This window comes from Egretta garzetta, unplaced genomic scaffold (genome assembly GCF_000687185.1).
Source record: "Egretta garzetta isolate BGI_Z169 unplaced genomic scaffold, ASM68718v1 scaffold138, whole genome shotgun sequence".
In the NCBI taxonomy this organism is placed as follows: Eukaryota; Metazoa; Chordata; class Aves; order Pelecaniformes; family Ardeidae; genus Egretta; species Egretta garzetta.
Window position 1 is genome coordinate 181,341 of NW_009260598.1, and position 27,196 is coordinate 208,536.

General features: G+C 37.8%; 1 protein-coding gene across 1 annotated transcript in view; it reads left to right on the forward strand.

Moving 5' to 3' along the window:
• Window positions 1-27,196, forward strand: part of CDK19 (cyclin dependent kinase 19) — a 112,336-nt gene that overhangs the window by 10,355 nt on the left and 74,785 nt on the right. Inside the window, exons 2-3 of the mRNA XM_035900294.1 lie at window positions 6,474-6,576; window positions 19,582-19,692. The gene's annotated coding sequence lies outside the window, so the exon portion shown is untranslated. The remainder of the gene's footprint in view (window positions 1-6,473; window positions 6,577-19,581; window positions 19,693-27,196) is intronic.

Consider the following 27,196-nt stretch of genomic DNA (forward strand, 5'->3'; position numbering starts at 1 on the left):
GTTAGCAGTGTCCCTGCTCACTGCAGGGGGGTTGGACTAGATGACCACTAGTGGTCCCTTCCAACCCTAAACATTCTATGATTCTATAATTATTTCTGTGTTGGTCCGCATACTAGTGGAAATACATGGAAATATAACTTGTTAGAGCATTCCCATAAAGGTACCAGTTGTGTTTGCATTAGTAAAGTCCTAAAGTGTTCGGTTCTGTTGTGTGGTCTGTGGTGAACTGATTGCTTATATTTTGGTTTAATAGCCTTTTCTCCTTTTCTTGCTTGGCATTTTGTGGTACTATTGACTTGTACTGACTGACTGCCTTGAAGCTTTAATTGAACACCCAGGGCAGAATTGCTATTGCATGTTCAAAACCAAATGCATAAAAGCTACAGTGGTTCTCGTACAGAAGTTTCACCCCTAATAGGGACAGGTACAGCATATGCATTCAAGGATAGACAGTGCTGCTCCTCTTCTTGGAGCCAAGAAGAACGTGAGGAGGAGGGAAAGTAGTTTAGGGTGTCGTCAGAAGGGAAGATAAAGTGAGATGAATTTAGGGTGGTAGTTGAGTGGTGGTGATTGTTTTGCAGGTTGTTCTGCCCCAGTGAGCGCTCTTTTCCTTTCAGAGTGCTTAATCCTTAGGTTTCACACATCATTTGAGCTTCCGTGTTCATTGGTTCTCCATCACATGCACACAGGGGGAGGGGGGGATAAAAATCCATCCATCTAACTAAAGCACGCAGAGGAATTTGTCATCTGGTGCACTTCATTGTTAATGTTTCATCAATATTAGTAAAATTGTGGTGAGTTTGCTAAGGCAACAAAAGGCATTTTCCAAAGATTAATCTGTTGCTACTCCCCTTAATTTGGCTGGAGGGCACTAGTGAGTGCCAGGATGGGATGAGTCTCCGTAGAATGTGAATATCTCCAATAATCCGGGGGCACTGCAGTGAAGGTGACTGTTTCTGGACCGTATTCAAGGAGACTGAGCTGAGGTTCCTAGATTTGATAGGACTTGCTCTCAGGGTACTCATAAGCTGCAGCATTTTCAGCTTGACAACTTGGCAGTCACGGTGGTGGAAACTGGCTGGATACAAAGCCTCAAAGTGGCTGTTGCTTGGCCAAAGGACAGTAACACAGCTGTTACTTATAATGCATGTGAAAGTGAGCCTGAGTTTATGTGATCTGGTAAATATGGGCTTAATGTTAAAAAGTCATGGCATTCGGTTGCATTGATAGCAATAAGGGAGCGGTGGGGAGAGCGAATATGAAGTGTGACTTAGGTTGATATTGCCCTTCTATAGTGCGTGATGCTCAGAAGGATTCTGTTGCCTAGGTAACAGGGTCTGTACTTCGTTTCTTAAGAAAGATGGAACAGATGTTCTTGCAAGAAGCGACCAATTATCACCAGTGAGAATATTGGCACTATTTAAACTAATTGCTCTGTTGTTGCATACAGTCCAATTCATATCCTATGAATAGTAAAGAAAATTTAAAGGAAGGAATCTTCCTTGCATGGCTTTTCCTGAATGAGGTTTTTGAAAAATATTTGTGGTTTATAAAATAGCACTCATCGCTATGACTCTTCACACTTCCATTTAACATTGTATTTCCTTCAAGATTGTTCAGTCTTTTTATTTGGTGTTTGTAATGTCTCTTTCACGATCATTGAGTCCTGTTGCTGCATCAAATCTGTGTCATATCACATTAACTTATTTTTTTTAATTAAAATATCTAAAAATCTGTAGGCAACGGGGTAAAAGGATGCTCACAGTGGAATAAGAGACTGAGAGGCCTTTCTAAGTCATGTAAATCTGTTCTGAGATTTTTTTTTTTGGTGGCAAAATTCAGGGACAGCTACTTGGATAGGGACTGTGCCATAAAAAGCAGGAGCAAAAGGAAAGTCATATAGGCATGTATATACATGAAACCCTGCAATGTGCTGCTTAGGTGGGAACATAGTATGTGTGTGGTGGGAAAAGCAGGTGGTGACTGTGGTAAGAAAGAGAAGAGCTGAAAGGGACAGTGTGGAACAAGGAGTGCCCGAGCGCTCTCAGTACAGCACTCATTAGCAGTGTGCCTTGTCTTCATGAAAGGTTGTGCTCATACACGAAGTTACTTTAGGTATGTATTGTGCTTAGGGACATAGCTTTGTCTTCCTGGGAGATTACTGTAGTCTTTACAGCATAGGATATGCTCTTGTCTTTTGTAAGAGATTTGGGGGGGGGTGTATGTAAGTACATTTTTATACTGAGTTGCTGATAAAACCTGATGCTGGGTGTTAGGTAAGAAGAGAGGTCAGTGGGACCAGATTCTCAGGGCACTGCGTGTGGGTCCTCAGCAAAGCTAAGCCATACCATTATGCATTTTAACAAAACATCTGGCCCCTTGCCTAAACTTTTCCATGCTTCTTGACAAATATAAAAGGAGGTCTAGTCTATGGTTGTTTTTTTTTTTTTTGCAGTGCAGGGCATTGCAAAAACATGTTTTCTGTCTTGGCAATAATAGGATAAAGGAAGAATCCTTGACCTACTCTCTTTTTATCAGCTCCGATAAAGGACATGCTGTTTTGATTTTTATCTAACTGTGGAAAATGTCATAATGAGTGGAAACAAAGTGTATGTTGTACTTCTTAGATTGTTTGGCTGAGTTGTGCTATTGTATAGTAGTGACATGTTGATTGGGACAAAATGTCTTATTACATTCAGTTATTTCAATAACCATTGTAAGACATTTGCGGTCTGAGTAGGGAAAAAAATATTATTTATAGGGGTTTTTAATCCTCTTTACCAGGCTACTTGCATGTAACTTCTACTCTTTTGCTTGTCATCCTTCCTCTGGTTCCTGGCTCTCTTTCTGTGAACTCTTCTGCATTCATCCTCTGTAATTTAATGCAGATGATGCATCTGGTTGCTTAGCTGTATGTATTAGCTTGTGTTTGCCTCTTCAGTCAGGGGCAATACTACTTAAACGTTCAGGTTCACTAGCAGAGCTGCTCTTTTATTGAGCTTTTCAAAAGCTGTTGTCTCTAATTCTTATTCTAAACCTTTTATTTGTTGTATAACTTCTTTGTATAGTATCCTTCATATTCTGTTGCGTGTGCTTCCTTATGGTATCTGGTGTGTAAGTATTCCCAACTTCTCATATTCTCTTGTTCCTGCTTGCTTTTCTTCTGTTGATACACTTTTTGATTCTCCTTGTGTTTCCCTATTCTATCACAGGGTCTGTCAGCAGCAATATTTACTACTTCTGCTGCTTCTTTTGTATGCTAGAGTGCTTAAAATAAAATCTTACAATCAGCTTCTGCAGATTTTTCACCTGCTTTCACAAGTGTTTTCTCCGTTTTTACAGTTTAATTGTATCACATATTGTCAGTCCCAGGTTCTTTTCAGCACCCTTGACATAGTCTTTGAGGCCTCCTCTCTTTCTCTCTTGCCTTTTCATACAAATCTGGTTTTATTCCTGAAGGTCATGCTGAAAGGAAAAAAAGAATTTGACAGGTACTATATATTTTTCCATTTTCTGTCCTAGAAATAGAAGCTTCTTCCTTATGCCCCTTGATTTCACTGCAATGGCTCTGTTCTCTTATGCCTCATTTTCTCTTTTTCCTGACCTTTTGCTCACAACACAGGCATTAGCCTGCCGTCTTAAGGAACTTCCATGGGAACTAATGCTTAAAAGAAGAAAGGAGGAGGGCACGTTTGTCAGAGCGTTGGTGGGGCTCTGGACTTTGTGCGAAGGTTAGCTGTTTGCTGTGTTGGACACCTTTTTGTGCGCCTTTTCCCCCTTGACATTTTCTGTATTTGCCCCTTTCTTTCCCTTCCTCTGGTGTTTTTGCCTGAGTCTTGTTTTTCCTACCTAGTTCATTCCTTTTCATACTCTTTGTCCCACTTCCCACTCCTTGCCTCACCAGTGCTGTTTTTTCCTCTTCAAGTTTGCTAGCATCACCTGCTTTTTTTTCTCCCCCTTCCCTTCTGTTTCCACACTCAGTTCCATTCTTCACCACTGATTTACTATTGTAATCCCTTCTTTCTTTCACCCGTATATCTTCTCCCCTGGTCCAATCTCTTTTCTAGTGTCCTTCTGCAAGGTCTCATGTGTGTCCTCGCTGCCGATACCAGCTCTGCCATTTCTCCTGCTCCTGGTGTTGCTGAGCAGAGCAGCTGGTAAGCTGCAGCTTGTGTCCCCCTCCTCCTGCTGGCTGCCATGCTGGTTTCCTTCTCCCGGGGGTGATTCTCCTGACCAACTCTTCCTTCACCTTCTTCCTACCTCTCCTCTTCCTGGAGTGAGTTTCTTGTCCCTTGCCCCAGAAGAAGTCAGCCTTCTTCTTGGGGACTGAATTAAGCAGGAGAAAAATGGGGGAAACTTTCTCCTTTGTTTTAGTGCCAGAGCTGTCCCTGACGTGCATCATTTAACAGCTCTAAAGGTCTTGTAAGTCTATTTCTAAAGAGTATGCACAAATAAATTTTTTTTCCCCCAAGGGACAGTGAAGCATGAGATGACAGTTTGATGATACAAAATTGCTTAGCCTGGTTTTGTTTCTTTGCTAACCTGTGCAGAAGTGCAAAATATCTCATAATACTGAGTAGCTTATGTGATAAAATTATGTTTGCATCTATCAGCATTGAATTTTAATGTAGTAGAAATGGGAGAGAAACAACCCTACAGAGAGTGATGAGTTCTTGAACGATCATTACTCTGCAGGTAAAGGGTAGGGGGAGAATCTTTGAATCTTCATCGCTATTCTTCTGGAAACAGCTCCAAGGTCAAGGGTGGTCAAAAGGGCAAATTCAAAGCCGCTAGAATGACTTTAAAGTGAATTACTGAAGTCAAGACCTGAGAACAAACCAGATTCAGTCAACATCATAAATCCCTGGTGCGTTCAGATGTTGAGTGTCTATATGCCATCCTGAGCCTGTTTGACCTCAGAAAGGATGCAGTAGCACTAGAAAAGGTAAACAGAAGGGGAGTCAAGAAAGTTGGTGACACAAAACTACTTCTGTATGAACAGTGACAAAATAGACTGGGAATCTGTGAGTTGGAAGGGGGGAAAGCTGAAGGAGGATGTGGAATCATGTGGAATCATGGAATTATGTGGAAAATTAATTAGAGAATTGCTATTGAGTGTTTATCAGAACAGAAGAACTAGGGCAACTGGAGGAAGATAGCCAATCTCTCCCCAGTACAACTTCATTTTGAAACACAGGTCCTCATCTTGTAGAGACCAGGGATAGGACTAAGTTGGGGAGGAGGAATGTGCTTGGGGTCTAATCGAGCAAATGCACAAAACCGGTGAAGGGCCTTGATTTAAACTGGTTCTCAAGTCCCTTACCTGGTGGCTTGCTGGAAGCAGACTGCATGTACCATGAAGGGCTCATGCTGTCTATGTGCTGCTTTACACTTTCTTTTCCTTGGTGTTTGCCTCGGCTACATCAGTGTCAGGATAGTAAGCAGACTTAAAATGATTCTTGAGTTTGAATCCAGTATAGCAGCTCTTACTTCTTTGAGTAGGAACATATATGTATTCCATGTTTTGTCCTCAGTGGTGTTCTTGTAAATGGCTAAATGGTTTATGTGAACAATCAGATGGTCATTAATGCTCAAACTGGAAAATCTCAGCCCAAACTATTAGTTTGGCAAAGTTGAAAGCTACAAACACGCAGGTGGCTTGCTGCAGTCTTGGGGATTCTTAATAGTGGGTGATGGCGTAATTGTGTAGGAAACTTTCCTAACTTCTGAAAGATGTATTTCTTTTTCTTCAGGCAGTCTGAAGTTGTTATTCTAGAAGGAAGATGCACACAAATGAACTCTGTCATTTTGGTTAAGATTATAAAAGTGTTATTTGCTACCGCTAATTGCATGCTTAATGAGATATAGCAGGTCTGGAAGAGTTCTGTTGTAGGTCTTGAGAGTGGCTTCCAGTTACTCATTTCTGCACAATATCTGGGACAGTATCTGCACTCAGTTCTCAGAAAGAAAGTCTAACCTGACTGTTCATGGTATGTTGTTTTGAGGGCCCCATGGCTTTTGCTGTCTTGGGAAAAAAGACGTTTGCTTGCAATAAAAGTTACTTTAGAGAAAGATTATATTCAGTGGTAGATTAAATGCAGAATACCCCATGCCTAACCTCTTGTGGTGGTAAATATTAACCAGTTATTAGTTTCTTCTAGTTACTAGTTTCATCATCTTATTACCTACTGTTGTTTTGAAACCTGTCTTACAAAACTGATGTTGTTCTGCATCCTTATGGGTTGCCACAAGAGCGTATTTACTATACCTTGTTTATATTTGCATCTCTTTTGCTCACCAAATTGTGTGAATTACATTAAGCTAGCTTTTAAGCCTTCCTGAATTGTATCGGTCTGTATTGGGGAAACACTGGTTTTGCTGTATTCGTTGCCTCATTGAAGAATTTTTCATATTTAGTTGAAGAATGAGGAAATAGCAGGCTTTAGATTACAAACTGACTTTTTTTTATCTAGTTGCAGTTTGATCCTGAGAGTATGAGAGGAATCTTCTGGTAGGCGTTTAATGACTTGGGAGACCGCCAATGAACATCTTGTTTTAGCTTGCTTCACACATTAGGTTTGTCTAACGTGTGGCTAAAAAGATTGCAGAAAATTTGGGTAAAAAGTGAAAACTTACGAGCAGAAGCAGAACAAATTTAATGGGTAATTGTGTTAAAAATTAAGAATGATCTAGCCTTGTGCTTTCAGAGTGAAATGCTGAATTTTTTATAAATGTCAACAGACTAATTACCTCTGTAATTCTTGAGTAAAAATGCTGAAAGAGTAATATTCTAAATTAATCTTATCCTGAAACAGGATACAAGAAACCTGATTGTAAAACTATGTGCAAAACTTTTAAACAGACCCAAGTTAATGAAAGGAAGTTAAGAACCAAAAAATACCCACGTTCTCTCTTCCAGTCTGCAGGCACGTTTCTCACTTGGAGCGTGGTATTAGACTTAATTCCTACTTGCAACCATAGGCTTGTCTATTAGCTTGTTTAACTAGAGGTAAGACATTAAAGCAGATCAGTTGAAGTACATCAAACTTTAATGGATGCTGTCATTCAGAACTAAAGCGGCTTTAACTTGATTCCCATAAGGAACAGAGGTTTAATGTGCTTAATATGTTTTGAGTTCATACCTCTCATTTGATTTAATTTTCCTTTTAAATAAGAATTCAGCTATAAATTATATATCTAAACTCCTGCCTTCCAGGCTGGAGTGAGTAGAATGAGTACATAGGAAGAATAATCATTAGTTTTTATTTTTTTTTTTCTTTTTCTTTTTCATGTGCTTTAACTGTAAGAAGGTATTTTTTTCTTTTAATTCCCGAAGTATGAAAATAAATACAATTTATCCCACATAGTATTATCACTGAAAACTTAGTAAGATGTACAAGATTATGTTACTTCTTCCTGAAAAATCTACTATTTCCATGACTAGCATCGTGGAAACAGAACCTAACAGAATTGTATCCTGACAGGATTCACTGTTGGCAAATCAACCATCAGTGTTTGAACCAGATCAGGGCTCAGGCGCTTAATTTAATTTCTTTTCAGTTTCTTAGAGCGTTGGCTTAGCCAATCATAGGTGGGTTTTTTGTTTGGTTTTTTTTTTCCCCAAACAGTTTTAAGTCACAGGAGAGTGTTGGATTAATATTTTCTATTATGAGATGAGTGCCTTTTTAATAAGTTATTGAAATTCTAAATTACTGTTAGACTGCTGCCTAATTATAACACTTGATTTATATTTCTGTGTATTTTTGTATCTGAGAACTAATTGTATGCAAGTTGAGGTCTTGGATGTGACAGTACTCAGCAGCAGCATATTGTTTGACCTTGAATAATACAGAGAGTTCTTTCCAAAGCAGGGGTAGAGTTAAATTCTGGAGTTGAATTCATAACATTCAGCATGCACACTTGAGAAGCTGCGTAGGATTTAAGTTACATGATGTATGCAACATTTCTTGGCTCTTTCCAGGACTGGGATATCTTCCCTCAAGCTGCAGGGAGTCACCTCCATTTACTTGGAATATTGTCATGAAGTCTCTTATGTGCTTGAGCTGTGTCCTTTCAGGCTCTGTGCCCCTTCCATTCATCAGATCAGAGCAGCAAAGACGACGACTGACGCCAGATTTGCCCCTTGGTGGGAGTGCTTTGGTTATTGAGCTGTCAGATTAAAAGGAGATACTGGCAGTCTCCCAGCCAATTTGTTACGCAGCCAAATCTGTTATATATCATCTGAGAGAACCCCTCATGGATTTAATTTTACAGGTGGTTTTTGCAGAGATTTTGGCTTTGGGGTATGGGTGCAAGAGGGGTGTTGAGCAGCTCAGCATTGTCATACTTGATGTGATCTGGGTCTATATAAAAGCAAAACCAGGAAATTTTCATATCATATGATAGCGAACTTCAGGATCAAAAGCAGAGGCACAGAGTTGCACTTTTCTCTGACTCCAGTAGACTTATTTACCAAGTTGGGAGTTTGGTTATTCTCACTAGTAGGATCAAAGAAGTTGTTGGATGGAAGCTTTCAAGATCTAGATTTTATTTGCATGGTAACTGTCAAATAACTTGTATTGTAATTTGTCTTGTGTAGTTTGTAAGGTATAAACTGTGGAAAATGGAAGTGTCACAAAAATGAAAATCTGATTCAATTATAAAGACATTAATCAAGAAGTCAGGTAGAGGAGATAAGAAGTAAACTTTGGGAATAAAGGTAAAAATAGGTTGTAAAAATATTTTCTATGGAAATTCTTTTCCAGATAGCATTGCAATCGCTGCGCAATCCTTTGCATAGTTTAGAAATTTATTGCCTCTTGAGAGATGCATTGCTATGGTGCCATAATTAATTATGTTGAGGTTGGAAAAACATACTTTTTGGCCATTGTTTTGCTAAAACACTACTCCTCTTACTCTGGTTCATATAACATTTATCTTTCTGAATTATTTTTGAGAGGAAAACCTACTTTGAAAAATCGACAATTAATCAGAATTGATGTCTAGTCTTGTTATTTGCCCTTCTACAAGGCTTTTGGAAAAACTGTGCTGCCGTCACTGTTTATTCCCTGTGCAAGAGCAAGGTGGTAACCGATTTCCAGGAAATCAGAGAAGTGCAGAAATGTTAGAACAAGCACTGCAAGGGAAAACTAGTTGCAATTTAAAAACCCAGACTGAATGTGTAGGTCTGTGGAATTCTGTGACACTACTTCTGAATTTTAAAGATATATTAGCAAAGTGGTGTGTGTCGTGTCACACACACACACACTCCCATTGTAAAAACTGTTCTGATACAGCTTTAGGTTTAAGAGTCTTTTTTAGTTTGATGGGAAAACTCTTTCTCTTCTCAGTAACAGAAGAAATTTATTTTCTAGTCAACCAAAAAGCAAATTCAGGGTATCTTAAAATCTCCAGAGATGACAAACATTCCATATTGCTTTTTAGCAGGTTGCTTTCTATAAATGCTTACAACTTAGTTGTTGGTATGATCTCAGTGGATGAATGTTCTTTTATTTTCTTGTGGGCCAAATAAGGAGAAAAATCTGAGAGAGACAGAGCTTAAACTTCTCTATACCTTTCAACTGGGAGGAAAATTGTTACATCTCTGTTAGACTGACCAAATTTGACTATGGGCCTGCCTTTGAGATAAGAGAGAGAGCATGGAATTCAAGCGTTTCCTTTCAGAAGCTTAGTTTTCTTTAAGAAGATGCAGAAATTCAATAATAATAAAGATGTATAGAAAAGATAGGAAAATAAAGGCTATATTTAATATGTACACTGGAGAGAAGCTGATATTGTATTTTCTTAACGTTGGCATTTCCTTATATAGTTGTATTAAAAATTAACAATTTTCTTGTTTTGGAATCCATTTTACAATAGTTCTTTCTATTTAAAAGTCTATGCCATGGTATACCATATTGGTAACTAAGAAATGGAAAGAATTGTTATGCTTGTATTTCTGCCTATGTTCTTGAAGAAAAATGCTTAAGTTATTTAATTTTCTTCTGCTGGGAACATCAAGAATTAAAAATGCAGTTACCCTAGTTTCTATTCCTTTATTATAGATGAAATGTAATACTTATGAAAAGTCTTTTGCCAAGCTTTTGTTTCAGAATAATAATGTTGTTTAGCAATGCCAGACCATTTTCAGCTCCTGAAATGAAAATATTTATAGAATAAATACTTTCTTAATCCTTGTCATAGGAGGAGGGTGGGGCAGGTTTTTGTCCTCTTCCTGTCCTGACATTTGGCAATTTACTGGCTAGATTTGTTTGGTGTCTTTTTACTTATTTTTTTAAAACATACCTTATCTTTCTCTTGTAGGAGTTTGGAGCCCTCACAGTTTGAGGGCTGTGTGCTTTAGAGAGATGGAGGTGTGAAGAAAGGAAAAGGTTGAAAGATGCGTAGAGTATACTTGGAGGGATGTTTCAATATGAAGGAGTCCTTGGGATAAAACTGATGAAAATTGGGTGCTTGTATAGGAGAATTAGAGGGAAGAAGAGAGTCTACTTAGACTCATGCCTTAAAATATTTTAGCTTGTTAATTTTAATTTGGAGCATGCCGTGTAAACTGAGGCAGCACTCCTAGCAGTTTGTATAAGAATGGCAGCTGTTAATTTTTTGGCATTTTGGTCTGCCTCCCCTACTTGGGTTTGCATGCCAGAGGCTGTCCAGGGCCAGGGCTTGACCAGCCCAGTATACAAAGAATATGTCCTCTCTGAAGCAGAGCTTAAGCTGCCAATTAAACTTTTACCATTCTTGTTAGGTTTGTTGGACAGCTTACTTTTTTTTTTTTTTTTTGGTGTATATGTATCCATGTCCATTTTTACATTGCCTACATCTTTGTAAGACCTCTTATACATGTGCCAACCACAGACAGCTTACAGCTGGAAGGACTGATGAATGAACCCTCCATGCCTGCTCAGTTTGAATATATTACTAGGTAAAGATGTTTTCTTTTTTTTTTTTTTACTTCAGTTATGCAGTAACTCTGTAAGTGGAATTTCTCCAGCTAGAGAACCAATTGGATCACTAAGCAAAGCTGAATTTTGAGTATTTTTTTAATGTGGTATGCTGTTTCCGTTCCCATCTCTTTTCTTCTTCCTGACAACTTTGAGACCTGTAGCACAGTCAACTTTGAGACCTGTAGCACAGTTAGCAAAGGATTGCTCTTACAAGGTTAATAAAATTAATAGCTGCCTGTTTTTATTTTTTTTATATTGAGAGATCCATATATACGTCCCTGAGGGAAAAACTGAAGCATGAGCTCAGTATGATAATAGGCATCAGAGGGTCTATGTGGAAAGGGTAATATTAACATGGAGGAGAGGATCTAGTCTTGATTAATAACATCTAAATTAGTTGGAATTTTTAAAGAGCTTCTGAAGGAGTAAAATGATGATCTTCAGGTTCCTTTGAAAACCCCAGCTTCAATCTAAAACCAACTTCAGTGACCCTAGAGGCTTTGAATATATTCATCACACAAGAGGCAGCTTTAATATTTTACACTGTACAATTGCTTTTATGAGCAATCAGGCTTGTGCTTTGGTCTTCCCTATGACGACTTCTGATCCACATCTCTGCCAGTTAAAGGTTTTTGGTCCTAACCTTGAGAACAGTTAAATGCATTACAGAGTGCGTTTCCATTGAAGAAACTACCAAGGTTGTGCCAGATAGGTTTAACTGAGTAGATCAAAAGACTGGAGTAAACTACATGAAAGATAGGAACACCTCTTAGATGAGATTGGCCTCAGAATAAATTTCTGAAGATGATTATGGATTTTGTCATCGCCGACACAGAAATGCATGTTTACTGCAAGATTTAGTAGCATGAAATCAGTGTTTGTCTTCCTGTTTTCTCTAATTTTTCTTAGGTTTCCTTCACAGCAAGGTGAAAGCGTCTGTCCTCTCCCTGCTTCTGTAGGTGGTAGCTAGAAAGCATTATTCATCCTATGGCTAAAAAGTGTTTCTGTGCAGGAGTTATTTCCTTGAGGAATATACTGTCTGACTAATTTTAAATGTGCTAAACACCTTCATAACTGATCATGTTGTTTGCATTAGCAACAGCATAACTCTTCCTCCTGTCTCACAGAAATTGTCTTATTCTTTGGGGGGAAAAAGGCAGAACTTTCTATACCTCAAAAGAGCAAGAGACTACCTAGTTTCTAGTCTACTTCATGCAAAAGTTGCTTGTGTTACACGGTGACAGACAATCTGTAGGCTAAGTTCAAAGAGTTTAAACCAAATTACTGTAGGAGCTGGCTATCAATCAGTCCGTGATCTCTTTCATCTGCTAGAGATGATCAATAAAACCTCGCCAAACCCACCTTTCATGAAGGTTTCTATAAAAGTACATACTATATAGACATTATGTCACTGAATCTAGTGGCTGAGTTATATCAAATTCATCAATTAATTGTTTTTCCAATGATGCTCAAGCTGCAAATGAGATACGCTGTTTTCCCTGCTATTGAAAAGCTATTCCTGAACCTTCCTGTTCATGAGATGTCATCTTTCAGGGTGAATTTACTTGTCGTCAGTTGTGTCTGTTTGTTGAACCATGATTGCCATTTAGTGTAATTATGTCTTTCATCTTTGGTGTTCACGCCTTTGTATTTTAGTGGATATCAATCTTATTTCCTTTCAATATTTGATTAGTTACTGTAATTGAGCAAGCTTTTTCTTCCCTGTTGAGGGATAGATTGTTTGCTCCTTTGATCGCCCTTTGCCTCCTTCAGGGTGAGTTCATCTTTTTGTATGTGTATAGAAGGGGAGGTGTTTGAGCAGAGGTAAAGAAAACGGTATATAGTATTTTAAAAATACATCACAGAAGCCTTATATATTGATCTAATTACATCCCTTCCTCTCCTGTAAATACCTCAACTAGTATATCTAGTACCAGATTCACCCTCTTCATTTTCTTTGTTGTTTTATAGTAAACCAGTTCTAGCTTTGTGTCACTTGGCATTTCTCAGTCTGTAGCAGAAATTCTTGGCTAGTTTCCAAGTGCATGAATTCAGATTTTGTGCTGTTAACTTCATCCCATTTCTGTTACCCTTTGTTTATTCCATCATAGAATAAAGTGTCGTAAAAGATGATATATTATCACATTCCTCTTCTTCATTGGGTATGCCATCTTTATTCAGATAACTTCATTCATAATCATGATTTTGATGCCAAGATTTTTTTATTATTAACCACAGTACCTATTCTTTGGTAACTCTGCAAATAGTTAGTATACAGAACTAGTTTACCGTAAAATGTTTTCCATCAGCAGCTGCCTTTTTAGGTAGTTTCTTGCTCACCTCAAAGTTTGTCCAGTTGCCATCTTTCCCATCTGATGAAGTGCTTGATGCTCTTAGAGTTGAAATTTCAACACAGATCTTCTGCTTTTATAGAAAATCAGTTTTCAGAGAAGAAAATCAGGATAACTTGGTTTTAATACATTTTTCCTTATATTCATGGTTTCCAAATGTTTTTTGCATGATACTGTTCTTGGATTAACTGGCTTGCAAATGCCATGTCTCCTTTCTCTGTCCCCTTTATAAATGTATGTGCTGTATTTGCTTATCATTTGATGCTGCCTCTGAGTTCTGCTTGAATCAGACTTGTGCTAATTTTCACTTTCTTAAATGCGAGGCATTTCCTTTATGCATGTATTCTTTCTGTCCATGGTCAAGAACTTAGTTGTCAGACAGCAAAAGAAATTACTAGCCATTTTGCATATAGTGTGGAGCTGTCTGGAATCCTACAAGCTGTTTCATGCTATTTGGGCTACCCAAATGCAGCATTTTAAACTTTGAGACCGTGGCACCAACTAAGAGCTGTGATGAGCAAAGGTGCTTGTACAATTCTCTTGACCAGAAGAATAATTTAAAAACCTCCAATATATTTACAAGAAAGCTATTGCATAGGAGAGTCAAAGTTGCACAGATGTTGACAATCTAGAATGATGTCCTTCTCAATGACTTTCTGCCTAAACTGCTTTGTATGCTGTTACCAAGAAAGAAGTGTACTGGAACTCACCCGAGACACAGGTTTTTATTAGCATTTTACTGCAAGTTGGGTGTGATGGAACTTAAATTTTAGAGGAACAATAAGGTAAAGTACTATTAAAATATGATGCTGTGTTCACGTAGTAATAAATTCTAGCAGTTGCAGATCCTTTTTACATTCAGGTTGTTACCTTGCAATAAAATGTTGTCGGGTACGCTGGAATCTTTCTATTACTAGGACAGTATATTAATTTCTTCTTTCTAGTGTTAGACTTGAATTAACCAAGTCTCCAAACTGATTTACTGCTCCACAAGACCTAAGAGAAGTAGTATTGGTATTCTGTTTCATTCATCCATTTTGTGTGTTAAAGTTTATATGGCAATCTGTGGTGCAGAAAAGCTGTAGACAGTGATTTACCATGTCTTTGAAGTTGTCCTTGGTAGTCTAGGTATGGCTAAAATCCACATTTGTGAAGTGTGTTTATGGTGATGAATGGACATACAACTATTTCAAAAAAAAGGTGCATGACTTAACTGTTAGACGTATGCGGCATGTGAGAGCTAATAAAGAGAGTAGTGGAAAGGCGAAACTGCAAGGTGAGCCATTAGACTAGGCTGAAGTCTTACCTAAATGTAGTCTTATGAGTCTCTCCTTTTTTCCCCTTCTGCCTTATATCTCCTATTTGGACAATATATTTAAACATGGGTGGTTCTGCTCCCTTTTGCAAAGAATTTGAAGTCAGGTTCGTTCTCAGCCTGCACAAAGGCAATAGGAACCCCCAGCATTTCATAGCAGAAGCTGGCGGAAAAGCAGAAGTGGAAAATCTAACATGAGATGAGTTAGGTCTTTGTTTTCAAGATTGGGGTTAGCTGAAGAACTAGGTGCTGCCCTTGGCATCCTTTATAGAAATACATAATTTTGAAGCCATCAAGACAAAAATTAATGACAATACAATTAGGTGGTTGGTGTAGAAGTTAAATATTGACAGAATTCTAGTCAAACATACAAGTCATTAGGGTAGGTGGTGGATATAGTTGTGATGCAAGTAGCTTTAAATACGTCCCTGTGTTCTCACATTATTGGCTTCCGCCTGTCTGCTTTAATGAAAATATTGTTCCCAAAGTCTCTGATTTCTTTTTAGCTAAATCTTAGATCAATACTTGTCTTTGAAACACTTGTCTGAAATTTGCTGTATCTTGATTTCAGTAGCTGTGTATTTGGTTCTGCCCTATATTCCTTTCTGAGCACCCCTTTACAGTGCTTTTTGACTGACTCTCCTCATCTCCGCTCTTTTTGTACCTGCGAGTAACATTGGTTCGGTCCCTGCGGTCACCCTCTCTTCTGCTGTGAGGTCCATCTCTAGGGGAGATTATTTTTAGACTGGTAACCCCCAGTATCAATACAGGCTGGGGGAAGAAAGGATCGAGAGCAGCCCTGCTGAGAGGGACTTGGGGGTACTGATGGATGAAAAGCTAGACATGAGCCGGCAATGTGTGCTGGCAGCCCAGAAGGCCAACCGTACTCTGGGCTGCCTCAGGAGAAGAGCGGCCAGACGGTGGGCTTGTTCAGTCTGGAGAAAAGGAGGCTACGGGGAGACCTGATTGCGGCCTTCCAGTACCTAAAGGGGGCCTATAGGAAAGATGGGGAACGTCTTTTTAGTAGGGCCAGCTGTGTTAGGACAAGGGGAAATGGTTTTAAACTAGAACAGGGTAGGTTCAGGCTAGAGGTAAGGAAGAAATTTTTTACAATGAGGGTGGTAAAACACTGGAACAGGTTGCCCAGAGAGGTGGTGGAGGCCCCATCCCTGGGCACATTCAAGGCCAGGTTGGATGGGGCTCTGAGCAACCTGATCTAGTTAGCAGTGTCCCTGCTCACTGCAGGGGGGTTGGACTAGATGACCACTAGTGGTCCCTTCCAACCCTAAACCTTCTATGATTCTATAAATCTGACCAACATTTCTGTTCATGACTCAAGCTAGTCACTTGTACCCGAAGCTATAGTTTTGGATCTCCTCTAACTGATGTCTAGCACTGTTGCAAGCCCAGCGTAGCTGGAGTGGAGCTCCTGTTCTTGACCCAGCGTGTTGGACCTGAGAGCTGACGTTTCCTTGGTCTGGCTCCCACTGCTGAAGCACCGGCTCTGCGGCACTGGTAGTCTTGTCGGCCAGAACGCAACAAAGCCTTTAAAACCGTTCTGGTTTGGATGCATGCCACTTCTTTCCACTTGAAGCTTTCTATTTTACATGGAATTCCTTATGGCCTGCTGCTATATTAGGGTTGTGGCTCTGTAGAAGAGGGTGGTATAAAGAGCTGTTATTTGCTAAAACTACAAAAGCACTTCCAAAATGGCTATCTGGGGTAATTGCAAAGCATTCACTTAAGGTAGGCAAATGAGAATAACACACAAATTGAGTTGTCTTCCTCCTTAATTAATAATTTTTTTCATCTGTTGGAGCACAGAATGGATAACACAAAAGCTTATTTAAATATTCTTAATAATACTTAACAGTATTTTTCTATTACACACTGTTAGATGGAACAAGATAATTTGACAAATTTTCAGTCTAGTTTTTGATACTGTTGGTGTCTAATACAAATACAGCATGAGAGTAAGTCAGGGAATCAAGTCCTTAAATGTTGTGTATAAATTATGAATATCCTCTTAAATATAACTGTTGGATGTGTTTTGGTAAGTATTCATGTCTCTGAAATGTTTTGTTTTGTAACTGTTCCTCTTGAGAGAAAAAAAATACATCGTTATTTATAAGGCTGCTGTAGCCCCTATGATTAAGGAATCAGGAACATCTCTAGATTGCAGCTTTAAAAATAACCTCACTGCTTTTAACGTATTGATTTACAATGCAGTTTAGAAAAACTGCCAGTTTTTTCAAGCACAACAGTCTTGAGAAACAGGCGGGTAGAGAGCATGTCTGTAACCTGCATGAACAGACTTTGTTAGTTTGGTGGGAGCTTTTGTCATCTATGGCTGCAACTGTAAACAGGCATCCAGTAGCTGAAAAATACAGTGTCAGGACTTTTTTGCAGACTGTTTGTTGGCCTTAGTGTTCTATCCTTCAGCTTCAGGTCAGACGCAGATGTTCTCTGTTAGAAACTCAACACATGCCGTATAAAACTAACATAATGATTTCTTCCTTGTGTTCTCAGGGTTTTTACAAAAATCTGTGTTTAAGATCATACCAGTAACCGTTTGATTCTGTCATGTGAAAGATCGGTTTGGATAAAGGTGCTGCTTGTTGTGTCATCTAAGTTGAATCAAAAGAGGAGAACAATGCATTAGAAATAGCTTACTCATTGTAAATCATAGAATCCTAGGTTGGAAGGGACCTCAAGGATCATCTGGTCCAACCTTTCTAGGTGTGAGCACAGTCTAGACAAGATGGCCCAGCACCCTGTCCAGATGAGTCTTGAAAGTGTCCATTGTGGCAGTGTCAAGCACTTCCCTGGGGAGATTATTCCAATGGTTGACTGTTCTCAGGCTGAAAAATTTCCCTCTCATGTTCAGTCGGAATCTCCCCAAGAGCAACTTGTGTCCATTCCCTCTCGTCCTCTCCATGTGACTCCTTGTAAAAAGGGAGTCTCCATCTTCCTTGTAGCTACCCCTTAGGTACTGGTACACAGTGATGAGATCCCCTCTGAGCCTCCTTTTCTCAAGGATGAACAAAGCCAGTTCTCTCAGCCTATCCTCATGTGCCAGGCTTCCCAGGCCTTTGATCATCTTGGTGGCCCTTCTCTGGACCCTCTCCAGCCTGTCCACATCTTTTTTTGTATAGTGGGGAGTGTATGTTGTTGTTTTGGATAAGAAATTTACTACTTTCTTTAATATGAAAGGGTCCTTTCTCATTACTTGTGTGAAAAGGAGCGGTTTCAGGTTTCCTTTATTAATCGGGCTGTTCTGATAGATGGTGACTGCTACTGTCATTGCCCTTTCTCTGCAGGGACTGGGTGAACAGTGGTGGTTGAATTGAGCCGCGGAATATACACATTCCTGTCTCTTTTCTGTATAGCACCTTCCTGTTACTGGACACCACTTTAGGCATTCTTTCTATTCTTATGCTCTATGTAATACTTCTATTACCTCGTTTATTATATGCTAGCATTTGATATGGAACTGTATTCTCCTTGGCTGTTTCTTGCAGTAAAACTGCAAAGTCTTACTTATTTTGAGACAATACTTTATTTAATTTTTTTCTAAAATTTGGAATTACTTTATATTGCTATTGCTGCCAATCTTTAAGTATCTTTAAGAAAAATCTAATAGCAATTAAAAGAAATAATATGCCAACTATAGTGTTTTTTCTTCCCACTAGTTTAAAAATTATCCTAAAATGAAAAGAACTCTATTAAAAACGAAAAGAAAAAAGGCAGAGGCATCACATCAAACACCTACTGGAAAATAGTTTTTAATATTACTGAAGCCAAGCTATACGGCAACATCTCGTGATACATTTTGAAAAGACAATTTTAGTCTCTAGGGTTTTGTTAGTTTATAATTCTGGAAGTTGTTATTACGTGTTAAGTGACAAAATGATTTTTTTACTGTATCTTGTGATACCTGAGCATGACTATTGATGACTTCCTTAGGGAGGAATTTCTTTCTTTTACAGCTAGAAATGCTTAGTATTAGGGAAAAGAAGAAACAGAAGAAAACCCTTCCTGCATGGTAGAAAAAGCATTTAATTGATTCTTGGCAATATATGTACTAGTGCAGCAGATGCAAGCAATTTTCAGATAAAAGAAGTGATCCATCATTCTTGTGACTGCAGAATGGAGGAAAAAAAGAAAGTGATTTCTTGGAAATCATATTTTTGGAAATACCTCTTCCCAGCTCCTTCTGAGGACTGATTTTGTCTGGTAGAATAGTGACTTCAGCAGCGGTGCCTGCTTTAATGTGCTGCCTAATTAGTCATGAGACCTAGGGGTTTTCTTTCTGGCAAGCAGTAAAGAAGCTTGGGTTTATTTCTGGATTACAGAATAGTAGTTGAAACAACCATTAGAAAAATGGTTTCGGTAAACTTTTATTTGAAAACACCCTTACATTCTGAGAATGACAACACTACGGACTTCCAGGCAAGTGAGGCAGGGATCCAATGCAAAAGAAAATTATTGGTGATACAGTAATCATTCGGTGGTCAAGAACTGCGGTGTCCACACAAAGAACTGGACCAGCTGCACAAGCTTCATTCTGGCATCCTTAAATCCTGATGCTCACCTTTGATAAGAGAACAGTTAGGTTTGTGCGTGATAACATCCTTTAGGATAGAAGCTGGGGGTGAGTGGGATATAGGCAGGATGGGCAGCTGTGTGCTGCATGTGGGACAGAGAGCAAGATAGGTGGTGATGGTCAGCTCTGTTTGCAGAATAGCAACCCGTGCCACCGAGGCTGCCTATATCCGGATTTTGACGTTTGGAAGATAATGTGTCGAATCAGGGGCATATTTTCTTCTAGGGCCTGTTGTAAGATTACTTGTTCGCTATTTGTGCTAAGACCTGGTTTTGGTTTGTTGTTGTTGTGTTTGTTTTTCTGAGCAAGCACAGAAGTAACAAGAGCTTCTCTGTTTCTCTGCAGCTTTTACGAGAGTTGAAGCACCCTAATGTGATTGCATTGCAGAAGGTTTTCCTTTCACACAGTGACAGAAAGGTTTGGCTGCTGTTTGATTATGCTGAACATGACTTGTGGGTAAGTACAGATTTTCCTGAGCTTTCAAGGTAGTGTACTATGAGCTTGTTCAAACTGAAGTGTGTGTGGCATACCTTCATGTTGTGCAGAGATGCATAATTTTTTTGCTCTGTAATTAAGGGTCTAACTGACATCCTGTTCTTTGTACACTTTAAAACCTTCAAAAAGCTATATAGAATTTTTTCTAAAGTCAGATTTGATTTTGAAGCTAAAAGAATTTTCCTAAAGCTTTAATTGGAGTTAAAGAAAGCATTCCTAAACTGAGACCTTTTAAAATAGTTTGGAAATGTATTTAGTATTTTCTTTTTCCTGCAGTTTTACACACACAGACACACACCCAAAAGAAGAAAAAAAAAAACAGGACTGCTTTACTGAGTCCTCTCACTGAGATATAGTGGAAGTGACCAACATTCAATCATCTAATTCTAAACACTGAATTTGTGACGGCATGAGTGGAAAGAAAATAAGAAGAAAAAAAAAAAAAGCACTGCTAATTGGGCCTACTGATGGACTATCACTATGTGGAAGAGTAGTAGCAACTTAGATGTCTGTTTTTAAGTTTCCAGCAAAATATGATATGATTTGATTTTATCTATTGTAGACGTGGACATCAATGACAGCATGAGTTTAGCTCAGATACAAATATTCAAGCTCCCTACCTGTTGGTAAGATGTGGGTCACTTGCACCTGGATTTGTGTTTAAACCCAAAAGTTATCAAACACTAAGAGTAATCAATATGTTTATAATTCCTTTGAAAATACTGGCAAGGAGAGGAAGTGGTAAGGCTTTAGTAATGTAGAAGTTGCTATTACTAATGTTAGTGACAAATTGCTCAATTCTTTTTGTACTTAGCTCTCAAGACACAAAATTCTAATCTGGAAGGAAAGTAAACTTAGGCCATGCAAAAAGATACTTCTGGCTCAGAACAAGCAAAGTTGTGGCATTTCATTCCCCTTCATATGCTTAAAAAATAATTTGATTTCTCTTATGGGGTAGCGTCTTTCTAAAAGTTTCCTTCATCAAAGTTCAGTGTACGCTGAGAATCTGTGTGTTTCTTACAACTGGTGGCAGTGATGATGAATAGGAATGCAGCTAAAACCCTGTATGGACAGAATTTTTTTGTGCATCAATTGAGTTTACTCATTTTGTAGAACAACCACAACAAACATGTTTTACTGCTACATTGAATGGCATGTTTAAAACCTTTTTTCTAACCTTTTCCATTTGAATTTATTTTGGGCATGTGGTTTTTACACTGTGGTGATTTTTCATGTGATTTAACAGCTTTAGATAAAGAATCACTGCAGTCTAATGTTCTTACCACTCCTCACATCTGGCTGGGTATTGGTCATAATCTCAGCAAAGTTAATTCTTTTCTATTATTTGAGACTGAAATGTTTGTTACACTAGTTATTTGATGTGAACGGGTTTCCCACTTCCTAACTTTTTTTTTTTTTTTTTTTCTATGGGACATGCTAGACATGCTACACAAATCATTTCTTCTTTCCTGTATAATTGCCCATGTTTCCTTGCTTCTTAAGCCTTTGCCAGGAATCCTTTCTCCTCCCGTGCATAAAGTTAGCCATGTTCAAGGCACTCTTGGTTCTGGCTTAACCTCGGTCCTCATTTCCTTTACTGTCAGCACTTCCCAAGCATCGCTCTTAATTTCCCTTTTGTATCTTTTGCTCACTCCCAACTTTGTGTCTTTTTCCACGCTGCCTCCTACACATGGAACAGCCTCCCAATTAACGTACGTAAAGATCCTTCACTATCCTCCTCCAAAACACTCTCTGAAAATCCACTACTTTGTAACGCATTTCAGTAATAACAACCACTTGTCATTCTGTCTGTGTTGTGTTGTGTTTTGCATTTCCTGTGCTTCACAGCTTGTGCCCTTCCAGCTCTTTGGGGTAGAAATCGTAGTAGGGGACTGGCACATTTTGTTACTGCTTAGCACCATGTGGTCCCCCAGCACTACATAAAACCAAAATAAGTCTATTCATTGTGGGTATCAGTTTAGAAGGATTTAAGTTTTGGAATTGTAGATGTGCTGTCACTAGAGAGATGTAGATTCCCAGAGACTGACGGTTTCAAATGTAGGTAGCTTGGAGTTACTTAGCGAAATTTCTAAGTATGGGAATTGCCCTCTGTTCAAAGCTGCCCAGCTTTAGTAACTCCCATGGGCTTCAATGAGAAGAGTAAATGCTCATCACTTACAAACATCAGATTAATTAAAATCATTAAATTTTCGGCTTCTGTACTGGAAACATTTGGCAAGAGATGAATAAACTATATTAGATGCTATCTTGTTTTGTTCATTTTGTAATACTGAAAAAAATTGTCCCATTCTAATGAGGAAAAGTTATGGTGCCAATTAAGCTTATTAAAAAGTTCTTTTATGGTGAGTAAGAACTCTTTTTTTTTTTTTTTTTTTTTTTTTTTTTCACTTAATTCCCAAGGATTAGACTGCTCAAATCTGTAATTTGAGTGTAGATAGCAGCATACTTTATAGTTTGCTATAACTTCTGTTGATACCATTACCAAGGGATGAAGAAAGCTATGTTAATTTGAACTACTTTTGACAGGTATTGGTGAAGACTTACTATGTTGTCCTTGTCTACAAACATTGGCCATTTAATAACTAAGCTTATCAAAGATTTTTCCTTTATCACCTCTGCAGTTACATTAGACAAAACAATACAAAAGCCATTCATTGGATTACAATAAAGAATGTCTAAGAATATAGCAGTTCTTTTGACCAATTGATTTATAACTCTTGTTTGCTTTAATTACCAAAATTCTTAGTGTAACCCAGATTATTTCCTTATCATTTTTCTTGGCTATTAGTCTCTGTCAAGTAGTAAAGTTCTTAGGCTGTTGAATGTGCCACATATATTAATTTATAGTGTATTGTCTACACTGTCATCACTGCTTATATATGCTTATCTTATGAAGTAAAATTTCTTAGCTTGTACCACAGTGTAAAAGGAGCATCTGACGCAAGGTTAAAAATCTGTATGTCCACAGATGCCACAATGTCTGATGTTATAAGCCACATCCTTTCTTAATTCCTGGTAGCTTGCACCAGTCTCACACCTTTATATTCCGATTGCTGGAAACTTTCAGCTTCAGGTGTTCATAGCCACAGAACCAACCATCTCCTGTTCCTTCTCTTGTGAGAGACTTTCCTTTTTCAATGTCTACTTGTAAGGTCTTGGATGCTTTTAATCCACATTGTATCCAGTTTTTCTGCCTTGATTAATTTATGTTGAGGTAAAAAAAAGTACTTCAGTTAACACATAGCCGAGTTAATCATAAGTCCACAAGCGGGACTGATACTACTTTAAGTTACCTTTTCCAGTACAGTTAGAACTTCAGTCTTGCAAACTATGCATGGATGAAATCTTTCCAAGAAAAAGTGTAATTCCTACAACTGATACATGTATTTTTATGCTATGTCTATTTTTGACACTAAAAAAAAGGTTGTTTTAAATACATGCGGTTTTGCTTTTTTATCACTAAGGAATAACTTATTTTCCTATTCAACTTTCAGGTATGTTCTTATTTTACCTGAGTCTTAAGTTGTATACTACTGTCCAGAACTTCCTCTGTAAAGCTCATGCACTTTAAGACCTTATTCAAATTTATGGTAAACACATTAAATGTATGCATGATTACTTAATTAGACTTTAAGAAAAGTTTGATACAATTGAGATCTGCTCTGGAGGTGAATTCAATTTGTTGTCAGTGTAGTTACTTTTAGCCATTAGAGAGGTTATAATACTTAGAGCTTTTCTTTTGGTCCCAGCTACTCTCCTATACTTTTACAGCATCAGCATTTTAGCATTGGAAATACTTTTTAAAGCACTCATTTTTGTTTTTAGTACTGCAGATAAGCACACATTCAATGTCTTCAATTCCATAATCCCTATTTTTTAAATAGGATTTTTGATTCTAAGCAATGTTTTTGTAACTTTTTTAATATTCTAAATTGATAAGGTATCTACTTTTCTAGCTATGGTACAGAATTAATTCTCCGACTCATTTAATATATGCATGTAACTTCAAAGCTTTAAGATCCCCTTTTCTGGAAATCTATGTTGTAACTTAAATCAGAAGCTTCTGAAATTTTTATCTCATTCTGAAAAACAGTGACACTTCTATCACAGTAAAATGTGTTGAATGTGTTTTATAGCCATAAAAAACATTGTTGGTTCTTAATAAGTGATTAAATAAATTGTTAACGATGATTTGATAATACTGAATGTGATGATACATTCATTATCCAAGACCAGTTAAACCATGATCTCGGTATTTAGGTTTGGTTGAATGTTTCTCTCATATTATTAGATTCCAGTGATCTCTAACAGCTAACTGCTTAGCAGCAAGTACTACTGAGAAACTTGGACTAAAATTAATCTTGAAATTATTGTTGATAATAATAGAAATATATGCACAGACTGGCTTGTATTATATGAAATTCTTATGTATATATTCTTCTTTTTAAATATGTAGGATAGAGATTATAAGCATAGTATATGCTTATATAAGTATATAAGCATATGTACCTAAAAATAATCATCAAATAATGGAAAGGGGAAAATACTCTTCCTATATGTGAATTTTGTAACACTAGCTGAGTCTCCCAATGTACAAATAAACTTACTTAATTTCAGCTAATGACATTTCAAATAATATTCTTACATGCTAAATGAGATTGTGAGGGTGCTGCATACTGATTTGTGTAATAAACTTGCACGTTTGTTTAATCACACAAACATTTTCTAATAGATCTAGGTGTTAAAGTCTTTCTCAAATATGGTGTAATCAGTTATAATTCTTTCCTCCACTAGGCTTCAGTTTAGCTCTTAATCATGAGGATAACTCAGATGCTAGTTAATCACAAATATTTTTATATGCATAAAAAAACTTTTCTTGGTGTAGCAGTTTTATTTTTCTCATTTAGTTTTCTATAGTCATGTGAATGTTTTTGCTTTAATTCAATCCTGCCCCACTAGGTGATTCTTTGTGCCGTCTTCTCTGTCGCGTGCATATTTACCAATATAGGATTCTGCTAGCTGGGAGAGGAATGTAAGATTTGTTGGGACAGAAGGGAGTGGGCTGGTATAGGTTTTGATTGCTTTAAAGTTTCAATTTTTATCGTCGGCCGTTGTTACAGAAATTCTTTACGACATGTTTTATCGCTTCCAAATATAATAATGGATGGGGTATTTTTGACACTAAAATGATGGTTGGATTTCTTGCAGAGAGCAGAGCCATTCCTTGTCAATAGCTGTCTCTTCTGAGACTGCGCTTGTCATATTGCAAAACTTGCTTTTTCTGCCAGAGTTGTAGGGATTTGAGGGTAGTTTGTGGGTTCACTTTCTGTACCACGAAGTGTGAGAATTGCAAGAGGCAACAGGTAGGAGCAGACCGCAAAGAGAGAGACAAGGGTGCAAAAGTGTGAAGCGTGTGAAGAATTAACGTGAACAGAGTGGTGTGAATACTGGGTGTTTCAGATGTGTACTTGAAAGGGTAGTTGAATTCTGATGGTTTTTGTTATCGTATAGAGTTATTTTGACATATTTAGATCTGAAGGAACTAGAAGAACAAGAAAGACCCCAGGAGGAACTGGGAAAATGATACTTAATCGGTTAGCTCTGTGCTTCAAAGCTTAGGTATTCAAAGCAAGTTAGCTTTAGCAAAAGTTAGTGTATTAAAGCTCCTTTCACTGTTACTTAAAATGCTGACCTCTTGACAACTTGGAAATGGATTTTTTTTTTTCATTAGTTTGGTTAGTGACATTCTAAAGAAGACGTTTGATGGCAGTGTATTAGCATCATTTGGAGGGAGACTGTTGAGGCATGTTTTTTTCCCCCTCCTTTTTTGAAGGGCTGTTACCTGTGCTCCCAAAATTGGAAACTTCAGTGATTGCTGTAGAAAATACTTTTACCCACTTCTGTTTTGATTTTATTTTATTTTTACTTGTGACATACCCTTGACAAATTGTTTTTTAGTGTCTAAAACTTTGGTGTTTGAAATGAGTCCTAACTGTAGGCTTATGAAGCTGTGATTTATTTTTGGAACAGCAAACAAATGTTACTGAGGTTACCTGGGTGTCTCTTTGTTTCGTCTTTTTGAAAATTGCAAGTGCAAACAATGTACATTTAGTTTTTTATATCATCCTTAGATTTTTGATTTATTCTTCCATAGCCTCTTAAGTGCTTTACATTTAACACTCAAGAATATTTGTCACCTTCATTTGGGTATTGATTGCTGAAGAAAGAAGGTGGAAATCATTTTCTGTTTAAAATGAGATGAAGCTACATAATCTGAATCCTCCTCTTGACCTTGGCACAGATTTAATGTGTATCCAAGCTTCCATCTCTTTAATATTCAAATGTAATTTTACTTTTCACTGGTGCATTGACATAATTCCGTTTTATTCTCAAAGGCTGGATTAGGGATTGGATAGAAAGAAGGGCTTTGGCTAAAGTGTGGGAGCAAACGGACAGTTTACTTCAGCAGGGAGAGGCATCTGTGTTGACATGATTGCATTTCAGTTTGATGGAGATGCATGTAATTTTGAAACAAACATTGTCTTAAGCAGTAGACCTCAAGAAGTCAGGTTTTCGGTTGTGTCTTGAGGTCTATGGAGCATCTCATGTCTGCTGAGGTGAGAGCTCACACTGTAACTTCATGTAGTCAGGCATGCATAAAATCTCTACTTTAGCTGGCTGCTTGCTTCTAGGAAAACTTTCCAGGTCTGGCTTGTTTTGTTTGTTTTAACCTCTGCCATACTGAAAAGCAATTCTTAGAATCGGGAATGGGAATGACACAAGCACAGAGAGAGTACATTCGCTTGACCTTGGAAGCAGGCTAAAATTAGGGTCGTCTTGAATGTTCATTTAACTGCTGGGTAAATACTAGCGGTTTTCATGGAACAAACTGAATGAGTTTGCTCTATATTGTCATGCATTATGTTTGCTTTGTTTATGGTGGAGGATTTAGAAAATGTACATAGTTCCTCATCAGCCAATTTTCAAACCAATTTCAACACATTAGGTAATTAGAAGGCAGATGAAGTACTAGTCTGAATACAGTTTCATGAGTCACCACTGTGTTTTTCTTCTGGAATGCTTAGCTCTGTTTCATTTGTTTATTATTATTTATATGGTCTTGCGTTGCTAGAAGTAAAATGGTCTTGCTGAAATAAGCTGGTTCATCTGTTTTTCCTCTCAAATTTATTATGTTTTTTGAAGTCAAAAATTGGGTATATGCAGTCAGTAAATAAAACCAATAGTTCCAGAGGTTGCAAAGAGCAAATTATAGCAGACTTCTGGAAGCTTCATTACTTTTCTAGAATGTTAATAAATTTCCATTTTAACATTGGTCAGTGAAGTACTAATTTAAGTTACAATACAGACTTAAAGCCACTGCCACAAAGTTGATGCCTTGTTTAAAAAGAGCAATAGAAATGTTTTACATTATGCTTATTTTCAA